We start from the raw sequence: 11,961 nt of genomic DNA on the forward strand, positions 1-11,961 counted from the left end.
TTTACATTCTTGTTAAGATATTTCGGGTAAAAGAAAGCCTGTCTTCTGAAACCAGCTTTCGGATCTGGGATGTTTAAGGTGATTGGTGCATGGTCAGATAACAGAATTTCTGATATATGTGCTTTGACCCCCTTGTGATAAAGACTATCGTTGATTAGCATGAGATCAATTCTCGATAAAGATTTAGTTGTTTTAGAATAACATGTATATTTTCTACTGTCAGGGTTCTCCACACTCCAGATATCTCTAACTGCTAGGTTGCGCATGTTAGATTTAAATAATTTATTTTCCAACTTATCTTTCTTATTTATCTTCTGCGTCGACCCATATCTCAATCTGTCTAGTGGGGCTCATGGGGACATATTAAAGTCCCCTGCTATAATTATATGACCTTCCGCTATTTGCAGGATTTTCGACTGAAGAGAGTCCCAAAACCTGTACTCGATTATATTAGGTGCATACAGATTGCATATGGTGTATATTGAATTTGAAATTTTCACCTTTAAAATTATGAATCTGCTGTCCGGATCAATTAGTGTGTCTAATTTTTCATAACTTAGTTTCTTCCCTATAAGAATTGCAACTCCTTTTTTCCTGTTTGCTGAGGGTGAAGAAATACATTCGGCTACCCAGGAGGATTTCAGTTTTAACGATTCCTCTGCGTTAAGATGTGTTTCCTGGAGTAACGCTATAAGGGTATTAGTTTTCTGTAAGTGCGCCAAAATTGTTTTTCGTTTGATAGGTGATACAATCCCGCCTATATTCCATGAGGTAATTTTAATATCTTTATTCATAGAGTTGTTCATATGTCTCTAGAGGGCAGTGATTATGTAAAGGTTAATCCTGGGGGGGGGGAGGCGGGAGAGCAAGGAAAAAAAAAAACAAAAAAAAAAAAACAATAATATAACTAATACAATCCTTAATTCTTGCTATAGATTTAACGATTAGCCCCATGTTCCGCTATTTTTTTCTCAGCATCAGCTGCTGAATAAAAAAAAACGTTTGACCTTCAAGTATGAGCTTGAGTCTGGCTGGGAAGATGACCGTGGCCTGCCAGCCCATCTTCAACATCCTACCACAAATCGGGGAGAGCTCCCTCCTCTTTGTGGAGGTTTCTATGGAAAAGTCCTGAAATAATAAAATTTTATTTCCATTATAAAAAATGGGTTGATTCTTACGATAGAATTGGAGGAACATCATTTTATCCTGAAAATTCAGGAATTTTGCGATAATTGGTCTAGGTCTGGTTAAGTTGTTTGAAGTGTCGGGAGCCCTCCCCAGTCTGTGAACTCTTTCAATAGAAATAAGTGTTTGTGATGAGGGGATTTTCAGCAGTTGTGGTATAGTATGCGTCATAACCTGCATAAGCTCATCCTGTTTAGCTGACTCTGGAAAACCAATAATCTTGAGGTTATTCCTCCTTGATCTATTTTCTAAATCTTCGACTTTGGCTTTTAATTTCGAGATCTCAGACTGATTACCTTCAATTTTAGTTAAATGAGCGCTTGATGTGTCCTCTAGGTCTGAAATTCTCTGCTCTGCTTCTTGAATTCTTTTAGAGAATTGTCTGACCTCTACTGTCAGCAGAGAGATATCCTGTCTGATTTCGTTTTTTAATAAGTCAAATTTTGGAGTGATGGCTTCTAATATACTTGCAACAAGATTTTGTGATTCATGTGGAATTGATAGATTCTGAGATTTCGAGGGGGTCGTTTCTGTAGGGGGTTCTGCAGGTGTCCCTGGCGGATTTTTATTCCTGCGGTCCTTGTTCTTGGCTGCCATGCCTAAATTATTTTTCCCCGTGAGTGATGGTGAGGTGATATACTTATCCATACAAGAAGAAGGGAGGTATGAACCAGAGTTACGTGCGAACGTGCTAAGTGACTTGAGTATTGATGTGGGAGGAATACGTGTAGGTTAAGCCCAGTCGTGGGTAAGGTGCAGGGTGGGGGGAGGAAAAAAAAAAAAGAGTGCCCGATTCGTGAGAAAAGTAAAGTGCAACAAAAGTGATGTGTAAAGAAGGGAACTAACGTGCCTCTTCGGGAGGAGTGAAGTGCAAATAGAGTGAAATTACATATAGTGAGATGACACGAGTTGAGAATCTTCAGCTTTTAAGACCGGAATGTACCGATGTGTTAAGTGTGTTCTGGCGCTAAAAATCAAGGACGCAGGATTTTAGGCGCTTTATGGCCTCAGTCAAGACTGAGTGTTTACCTGCGGTGCCCTCACTGTTAACCTATCAATAGGGTACACTCTGCCTCTCTACTCAGCGGTTTTTAATGTAACTGTTCCTTTTTTCAGTGTGCTCACTAGATAAGCTCCTGTCACATCAAGCAAGGTATATTTGCTTTACAGACCCACCTGGGTGCACTCCACAAGCAAATGGGAGTTCGCGCAGGGGTCTATACAGACACTTAGACTCCAAAACTGCTCTTGATTATTGTGCACGACAAGAAAAAACCTTTGTGGTATTTTGAACCCTCGGGGTATACAATGTTAGTCGTGTTCCTTGGGTGAATGGTGTAAGTAATATTTATACCCTTTAGGAGTGTACAACAGCTAACTGACCCTACCCTCTGCACAGAGTATTTCAAAATTTTGCAATAAAACAAAAATGATAGGTAAACCAGCTATTGTTCACATCACATAGCTAGATCAAGAACCTCTGACCTTGCCACTGTTAATTAGGATCTTTAACGAAGATTTATAGCAAGTTAGCGCTTAATAGCATCAGTAATTGTTGTAAAATAATAAAGCAGAGTTAAATCTTATTTGCCTCAGAAGGACTATGAATTGCTTCAATACCTTTACGAAGTCATGTACTTTAACCTCTACACAGAATATTTCAAGATTATGCAGTAAAACAGTAGGTTGATAGATAAACCAGCTTTTGTTCACATCACATAACTAGGTCAAGAGCTTTTAACCCTGTAACTGCTTATCAGTGTCATTGACAAATATTTATAGCAGGGTGACGCTTAGTAGTGTCAGTGGTTACTAAAGAGCAGTGTAACAGGGCCAAATCTTATTTACCTCAGAAAAACTATGAATTGCTTCAGTACTTTTACTAGGTCATGTACCTTAACCCCTACACAGAATATTTCACTTTTATGCAATAAAACAGTAGATTAATGGATAAACCAGCTATTGTTCATCACACAAAGCTAAGTCAAGAGCTTCTGACCCTACAATTACTTATTAATGTCATTGACAAAGATTTATAGCACGATAACACTTGGTAGTATCAGTAATTGCTGAAGGGTAGTAAAGCTGGGTTGAATCTTGTTTGCCTCAGGAGAATTAGACAGTCTTAGAATAATAAAAGTTCAGGCCTTAGGTTATTTCTAAACTTTACTCCTATTTCCATGTAAATAAGTTCCAATGGGCATTCATCTATCTGTTGGCTCTTCTTATTCCCTTTCCCCTTCTCTTTTCTTCTATTCTCCTCTTCCCCCTTCCCAGTGCATTCAAGGGAACAATCAGACCACACTTTTGTAGAGGTAGTTACTAGTTTTCCCCCACTTTTTTAGATTATGCAGATTTTTAACAAGCCAAGGGCAGGAAAGTCTACTCCATGTTTAGCAAAAAAGGGGAGAAGGGGGGGGGGGGAAACAAAAGTTCTCCTGCCCAGATTAGTGAGAGTTCCAGACCCCTCCAACCCTACTTTGTATGAATTTTTGTTGAAAATAGTTAGCCGGAGTTTAGCCAAGGGTCGCAGTTATACCGATAAGGGGAGGCTTTTAGCTGATCACCACCCGTGTATTCTTAGCTTTCTAGTCCGTTCCAGGTCCGACCATCCTTCCCCACCAGCCGACTGTAGTGTGCGAACACAGTGACAGCCGCCCTGCACTCACCCGTCTTCACCTTAAGGCTCTGTGTCTGTGTCGGTTCCCTTGTAGCAGCCAGCGTGGTTCCTGTGACCAATTTCTACTTAGCTCACTGGATGGATGCTGTTTTTTTTTTAATCCCAGGGGTCTCTTTGCTCTTCTCGTTTCCCAAGGCTCTTGCCGCTCCCTTTACCTGTGAATTCACGGCTTAGATTGCGGACTCCACCTCGCAGCATCGGTGGGGGGGAGCCGACGTCGCCGTTAAGGATGCTTCCTCCTTAGGTTTACCTATCGCGGGCACCGGGGAAGTCGGGAACCCGTGCTGCTCGATCCCCACGTGCAGCGCCGGTGGGTGGGGAGAACAGCTGTTCCTGTAGAGCCTCGCTTTGGGTGCCGGGACTGCTTCGGTGTGATCTCCTCAAGTCACTGGGACCCCCAAGATATGTGGAAACAAGGTGAGTTTCGGACGGCCGTCACTGCTTCTGGGCTGCGTGGATATGTGCTATTTTGGGCTTCTTACCCCACTCACTGGCAGAACTGTGAGTGGGAGGCCCACACTCGATTTTCCAGTTTCTTCCACCCAAAACGGAGCTTACATGAGTAGTCTGCCCGTGCAGTGTAAGCTCTTGGTGGGACAGATCTTGTTTAGCGCAGTTGGAATCTTGCGCTGCCGGGGGAACACCTTGCTTTAAAAATTGTTGTTTCCCTGTGCTGTAGCAAACTTTCCCTTGTCCAAGGGAGGTCCTGGCGCGAAAAACCGCCAAGGGACTAGCTACAGGGGATGGAGTGGGTTCCCCCTGCACATGTGCTGGGAGTGCCCTAAAATTCAAAGAATCTGGATAAGGGTCTTTTACTGCTGTGTTAATCTGGGGATAGGGCATGTGGACCGCCCTCAAGCCGCGTTGTTCCACCTTATTCCCAACAAGCTCCCTAGACATATATTGTATCTGTGCGTGTATGTTTTCATGGCAGTTAAGCTAACCATTGCCAGGGCATGGCTTCAACCTAAGGGCCCAAGGTGGAGTCAGGTCCTGTCATCAATGGCTTATATGGAACCAATGGAAAGTGCGGTATTTGCCTCTATTAAAAATGCCCAGGAGGAGGATCAGGTGAAGGCTAGTGGGTCTCCTGTGGTAGCAAGCCTTCGGTCTAAAGTATACACCTGCCACTGATACCCTTAATGGCCTAATATTCCCTCCCTCCCCTTTTTTTCCCTTCCCCCTCCTCTTCTTCTCTCCCTCTCTCTCCCTTTCCTTTATTCCCCCTTCACACCTAAAACTGAGCAGATGTGAGGACCTTCTAAACACTTGATTAATGCCACTCTCATTATCACCCGTAAAATTCCAACCCGTTTTTCGCACTATATTTAACGATCTTGGTTGATATATGAAGTATCTCTTAATTTCATTCTAATTGTATTTTGTTGTTTACTTTTACTAATTCTACCACACAAAGCACTGTACAATACCGTATATTGTAAAACTACCTGAGTTTTTTGTTTTTATGTCTTATTATATGGAGAAACTGTTTCTTTCATGTAATTAGCAAGAGTCCATGAGCTAGTGACGTATGGGATATACATTCCTACCAGGAGGGGCAAAGTTTCCCAAACCTCAAAATGCCTATAAATATACCCCTCACCACACCCACAAATCAGTTTTACAAACTTTGCCTCCCATGGAGGTGGTGAAGTAAGTTTGTGCTAGATTCTACGTTGATATGCGCTTCGCAGCAGGCTGGAGCCCGGTTTTCCTCTCAGTGTGCAGTGAATGTCAGAGGGATGTGAAGAGAGTATTGCCTATTTGAATTCAATTATCTCCTTCTACGGGGTCTATTTCATAGGTTCTCTGTTATCGGTCGTAGAGATTCATCTCTTACCTCCCTTTTCAGATCGACGATATACTCTTATATATACCATTACCTCTACTGATTCTCGTTTCAGTTCTGGTTTGGCTTTCTACTACATGTAGATGAGTGTCCTGGGGTAAGTAAGTCTTATTTTCTGTGACACTCTAAGCTATGGTTGGGCACTTTTATATAAAGTTCTAAATATATGTGTTTAAACATTTATTTGCCTTGATTCAGGATGTTCAACGTTCCTTATTTCAGACAGTCAGTTTCATATTTGGGATAATGCATATGAATCAATCAATTTTTTCTTACCTTAAAATTTGACTTTTTTCCTGTGGGCTGTTAGGCTCGCGGGGGCTGAAAATGCTTCATTTTATTGCGTCATTCTTGGCGCGGACTTTCTTGGTGCAAAAATGTTCTTGTCATTTCCGGCGTCATACGTGTCTGGCGTTACCGGATGTGGCATCATTTGTTGTCTCCACAATATTTAAGTCTCATTGTTTATTGCTTCTGGTTGCTAGAAGCTTGTTCATTGGCATTTTTTTCCCATTCCTGAAACTGTCATTTAAGGAATTTGATAAATTTTGCTTTATATGTTGTTTTTTTTTGTTTGTTTTTTTTCTATTACATATTACAAGATGTCTCAGATTCACCCTGAATCAGAAGCCACTTCTGGAAAAACGCTTAACTGAGTTTCAGTTCTACCAAAGCTAAGTTCATTTATTTTAAATGTTATAAATGTTTATCTTTAGCTATGGTTTGTAATAAGTTATTATGATATACTTTTACATGCAGAATCCATTAGTATTTATTGCCATTCTTATATCTTATGTGCAAGAAATATTTAGAAGATTTATAAGAAATATTTTCTGATTTTATTTTAAAGGCTTTGTCTGACTTCGTGCCTTCTAATAAAATTTTTAGGTCTTTTTCACTTCTTTTTTTAATTATTGAAGTTTCAAATGACCAACAACATACTGAGTTATCCTTCTCTGATGATGTTTTTTTCTCTTTCAGAAATTCTCTTCATCAGATATTGACACTAACAAATCTACTTTTTTATTATTTTTTAATTATTAAAGTACATTTGTTCTTTGTTGAAAAGGTGTTGATTATTTTGGATATTAAGGTATCTAGTTCTTTAAGACTAGCTGACACTATTTCTGCCTATTTATTCTTCTGTGTTTTCAGAGGTTTTCTTTCCAATTCCCCATACTAGGGAATGGAATAGGCTGAGAATTTTCTTTTATTCCTTCTTCAAAGGTTTTAAACTATATTCTTTGCCAGCAGTTAAATTCAATTTGGAGGGTTCTCCAATTTATTGGGGCTATCTCTACTCCTACTAATTATGCTATTGTTTCTATAGCAAAATAGTATTTATTTTCCTTTAGATAATTGTATCTTATTTATGGAAAATGATTTAGTTTCAGGTACTTTTCTTGGTCCTGTGATTTATTTGGATATTGCAATTGCTTAATTTTTTCTGTTTACTTTAAGATCAAGTATCAGATTATGATTTATTTTAGCATTGTTAAAGGGACAACATTTACTAGACTGGGTGCTGTTGCATTTGTCTTGTTGTTTTGCATTTGTTGATTATGCAGGTCCACTGTATTGACTGGTCCTTTAAACTGGACTATCATGCTAATTACATTTGTGTCTTCATTTTATTGAATATTTTCGCAAATGAGGGTTAATCTATGTCTTTAGCTATTTTAGCTAGAAGAATTTTGTGATTTTTAAAAATCCATATTTCTTTTGTTCTAAGATAATCAATTATTTGTTTTATAATTGGATTCAATTCTTAACTGTTACTCTGGGCTTCAAGATTGAGTTCTAAGACTAAAACTTTCAGCTTATACTAGTTTGGTTGTTCTTATTAAGGAACGAATTCCTGAGTTCCTTCCCAAGTAACATGTTTATAATTGGAAATTTTTCAGTTAGAAATCAGCTCCCTAATATTGTGATGTACATGCTGTATTCCAGCTTGGCTGGTAAGGGGCAGGTTAAGACTTCTTTGAAATTTATTTGGTTCTATTTGGTCCAAATTTCTTTGATTTTATTCCAGTAAGGCTAACACTTTCTTTAAGTGTGTTTCTGTCCTATATATTTTGGGTACTGTTGAAGCATGGCTGGGCACCCATGTGGTTCAAGCGCTGCTCAGACCTGGAATCTTCTGGGGTATTTCTTCCAGTTCCTTTTTTAGGAACTGGGTTTTGGAGTTTTATTCAAACTATTCTGCCTTTTTATGGTCTTTGATAGCATTATTTGTTTTCATTAGATACAATAAATGCATATTTTCATTTTTCTGTTTTCATTCAGATTATTTTCTGAGGATGCGGAATCTCATATGATTCACTTTGCTCTTCAGGACATAGTTAGAGGATCTTTTTTTCAAAAGCTCTTGATTCCTCACGTAAGGGTCACCTTTTTTAGGTTTCCAGATAGTTTGTCACTGTCTTTGTCTCTATCAGACAAGGGACAATTTTATTGGGTTCCGTCTATCGGTACCTTTAGTCTCTATTATTTCCTTCAGTTGCTATATATGCATAGAAGTTTTAGGTCTTATGGCCACAGCATTGGATTCAATTCCCTTTTGCTAATTTTCAATAGAAAGAACCTTTCCAGTCTTTTATGAGTGTTGTTTCTTCAAGAACATGGTTGGAGGATCAATTTACCAAAAAGTTTGTTGATTCCTCAGACAAAGGTAACCTTTTTAGGTTTCCAGATAGATTCAGTGTCCATAACTCTGTCTCTGATGGACAAGAGACGTCTGAAATTGGTTTCAGCTTGTCGAAACCTTCAGTCTCAATCATTCCCTTCGGTAGCCTTATGCATGGAAATTCTAGGTCTTATGACTGCTGCATTGGACGCGATCCCCTTTGCTCGTTTTCACATGCGACCTCTTCAGCTCTGTATGCTGAACCAGTGGTGCAGGGATTATACAAAAATATCTTTAAAACCGATTGTTCGACATCCTCTGACGTGGTGGACAGACCACCATCGTTTAGTTCAGGGGGCTTCTTTTGTTCTTCCAACCTGGACTGTGATCTCAACAGATGCAAGTCTGACAGGTTGGGGAGCTGTATGGGGGTTTCTGACAGCACAAGGGGTTTGGGAATCTCAGGAGGCGAGATTACCAATCAACATTTTGGAACTCTGTGCAATTTTCAGAGCTCTTCAGTCGTTGCCTCTTCTAAAGAGAGAGTCGTTCATTTGTTTCCAGACGGACAATGTCACAACTGTGGCATATGTCAATCATCAAGGAGGGACTCACAGTCCTCTGGCTATAAAAGAAGTATCTCGAATACTTGTATGGGCGGAATCCAGCTCCTGTCTCATTTCTGCGGTTCATATCCCAGGTATAGACAATTGGGAAGCGGATTATCTCAGTGGCCAAACGCTACATCCGGGCGAATGGTCTCTTCACCCAGAGGTATTTCTTCAGATTGTTCAAATATGGGGACTTCCAGAAATAGATCTGATGGCTTCTCATCTAAACAAGAAGCTTCCCAGGTATCTGTCCAGATCCAGGGATCCTCAGGCGGAAGCAGTGGATGCATTGTCACTTCCTTGGAAGTATCATCCTGCTTATATCTTTCCGCCTCTAGTTCTTCTTCCAAGAGTGATTTCCAAAATTCTAAAGGAGCGTTCGTTTATTCTGCTGGTGGCTCCAGCATGGCCTCACAGGTTTTGGTATGCGGATCTTGTCCGGATGGCTCCTTGCCAACCGTGGACTCTTCCGTTAAGACCAGACCTTCTATCGCAAGGTCCTTTTTTTCCATCAGGATCTCAAATCCTTAAATTTAAAGGTATGGAGATTGAACGCTTGATTCTCAGTCATAGAGGTTTCTCTGACTCCGTAATTAATACTATGTTACAGGCTCGTAAATCTGTATCTGGGATGATATTTTATCGAGTCTGGAAGACTTACATTTCTTGGTGTTTTTCTCATCTTTTTTCTTGGCATTCTTTTAGAATTCCTAGAATTTTACAGTTTCTTCAGGATGGTTTGGATAAAGGTTTGTCTGCAAGTTCCTTGAAAAGACAAATCTCTGCTCTTTCTGTTCTTTTTCACAGAAAGATTGCTAGTCTTCCTGATATTTATTGTTTTGTACAAGCTTTGGTTCGTATAAAACCTGTTATTAAGTCAATTTCTCCTCCTTGGAGTTTGAATTTGGTTCTAGGGGCTCTTCAAGCTCCTCCGTTTTCGCTGGATATTAAATTACTTTCTTGGAAAGTTTTGTTTCTTTTGGCCATCTCTTCTGCTAGAAGAGTTTCTGAATTATCTGCTCTTTCTTGTGAGTCTCCTTTTCTGATTTTTCATCAGGATAAGGCGATTTTGCGAACTTCATTTAAATTTTTACCTAAGGTTGTGAATTCTAACAACATTAGTAGAGAAATTGTGGTTCCTTCGTTGTGTCCTAATCCTAAGAACTCTAAGGAAAGATTGTTGCTTTCTTTGGATGTAGTTAGAGCTTTGAAATATTATGTTGAAGCTACTAAAGATTTCCGAAAGACTTCTAGTCTATTTGTTATCTTTTCTGGTTCTAGGAAAGGTCAAAAGGCTTCTGCCATTTCTTTGGCATCTTGGTTAAAATCCTTGATTCATCATGCTTATGTCGAGTCAGGTAGAACTCCGCCTCAAAGGATTACAGCTCATTCGACTAGGTCAGTCTCTACTCCCTGGGCATTTAGGAATGAAGCTTCGGTTGATCAGATTTGCAAAGCAGCAACTTGGTCTTCTTTGCATACTTTTACTAAATTCTACCATTTGGATGTGTTTTCTTCTTCTGAAGCAGTTTTTGGTAGAAAAGTACTTCAGACAGCTGTTTCAGTTTGATTCTTCTGCTTATAATTTCAGGTTTTTTTTTCATTATAAGATTTAAACTTTATTTTGGGGTGTGGATTATTTTTCAGCGGAATTGGCTGTCTTTATTTTATCCCTCCCTCTCTAGTGACTCTTGCGTGGAAGATCCACATCTTGGGTATTCATTATCCCATACGTCACTAGCTCATGGACTCTTGCTAATTACATGAAAGAAAACATAATTTATGTAAGAACTTACCTGATAAATTCATTTCTTTCATATTAGCAAGAGTCCATGAGGCCCACCCTTTTTTGAGGTGGTTATGATTTTTTTGTATAAAGCACAATTATTCCAATTCCTTATTTTATATGCTTTCGCACTTTTTTCTTATCACCCCACTTCTTGGCTATTCGTTAAACTGATTTGTGGGTGTGGTGAGGGGTGTATTTATAGGCATATTGAGGTTTGGGAAACTTTGCCCCTCCTGGTAGGAATGTATATCCCATACGTCACTAGCTCATGGACTCTTGCTAATATGAAAGAAATGAATTTATCAGGTAAGTTCTTACTTAAATTATGTTTTTCTTTTTACTATATGTCAACTGTACATAACTACATGATGTAGACTCTTCTTTCATGCTGTAATATGTGGAAAATCCAATACAAATTATAAAAAAAAAAAAAAAAAAAAAAATTGTACCAAATAGTGATTGATGTTATGCTTGCTTTAAACAATGTAATTCCTTGGTCAATTTCCTTTATGGACCAATCTTTCCCATATTTTCCTATTAATAAGAAAAAAAATTTTCCTAATCTGTAAATATGCATACAATTCTCTATGTGATAGTTCAACCTCTTGTCTTATATCTGAAAAGGATTTAATTGTGTCCCCATTAACATCATCTAACTGGTATATATGTGTTAACCCTTTTTGTTTCCATCTTTTGAAAATACTTGTCACAAGACTGGCAGTGAATTCTGTGTTATGCCAAATTGGTAAATATTTTGAGATGTGATTATCTATTTGTAACTCTACTAATTTTGTTTCATGCTATAATTATATAACATATTGTTATCCTCTTTTTGATAGGCTTCTGTATGTCTCTTTCTGATAAATGAAGTAACCCTGTTGATGAAGCTGAAAGGTCAGGTCATGCGTAATCATTCATGTTAATCATAGAAATGCACAGAATGATATGAACTTAAATACATTATACATTCATATTAACGATTAAGCTTTTAAATATATTAGACAATGGTCTTAAAGGGACTCTGAACCCAAATTTTTTCTTTCGTGATTCAGACAGAGCATTGAATTTTAAGAAACTTTCTAATTTACTCCTATTCTCAATTTTTCTTTGTTCACTTGCTATCTTTATTTGCACTTTATTTAATTTTTGGTTCAGACCCTGGAACACACTTGCTTATTAGTCTGTTAAATCAATCAACCAATCAGCAAGAACACCCCCAGG

Source organism: Bombina bombina, chromosome 7, assembly GCF_027579735.1.
Source record: "Bombina bombina isolate aBomBom1 chromosome 7, aBomBom1.pri, whole genome shotgun sequence".
Taxonomy (NCBI): domain Eukaryota; kingdom Metazoa; phylum Chordata; class Amphibia; order Anura; family Bombinatoridae; genus Bombina; species Bombina bombina.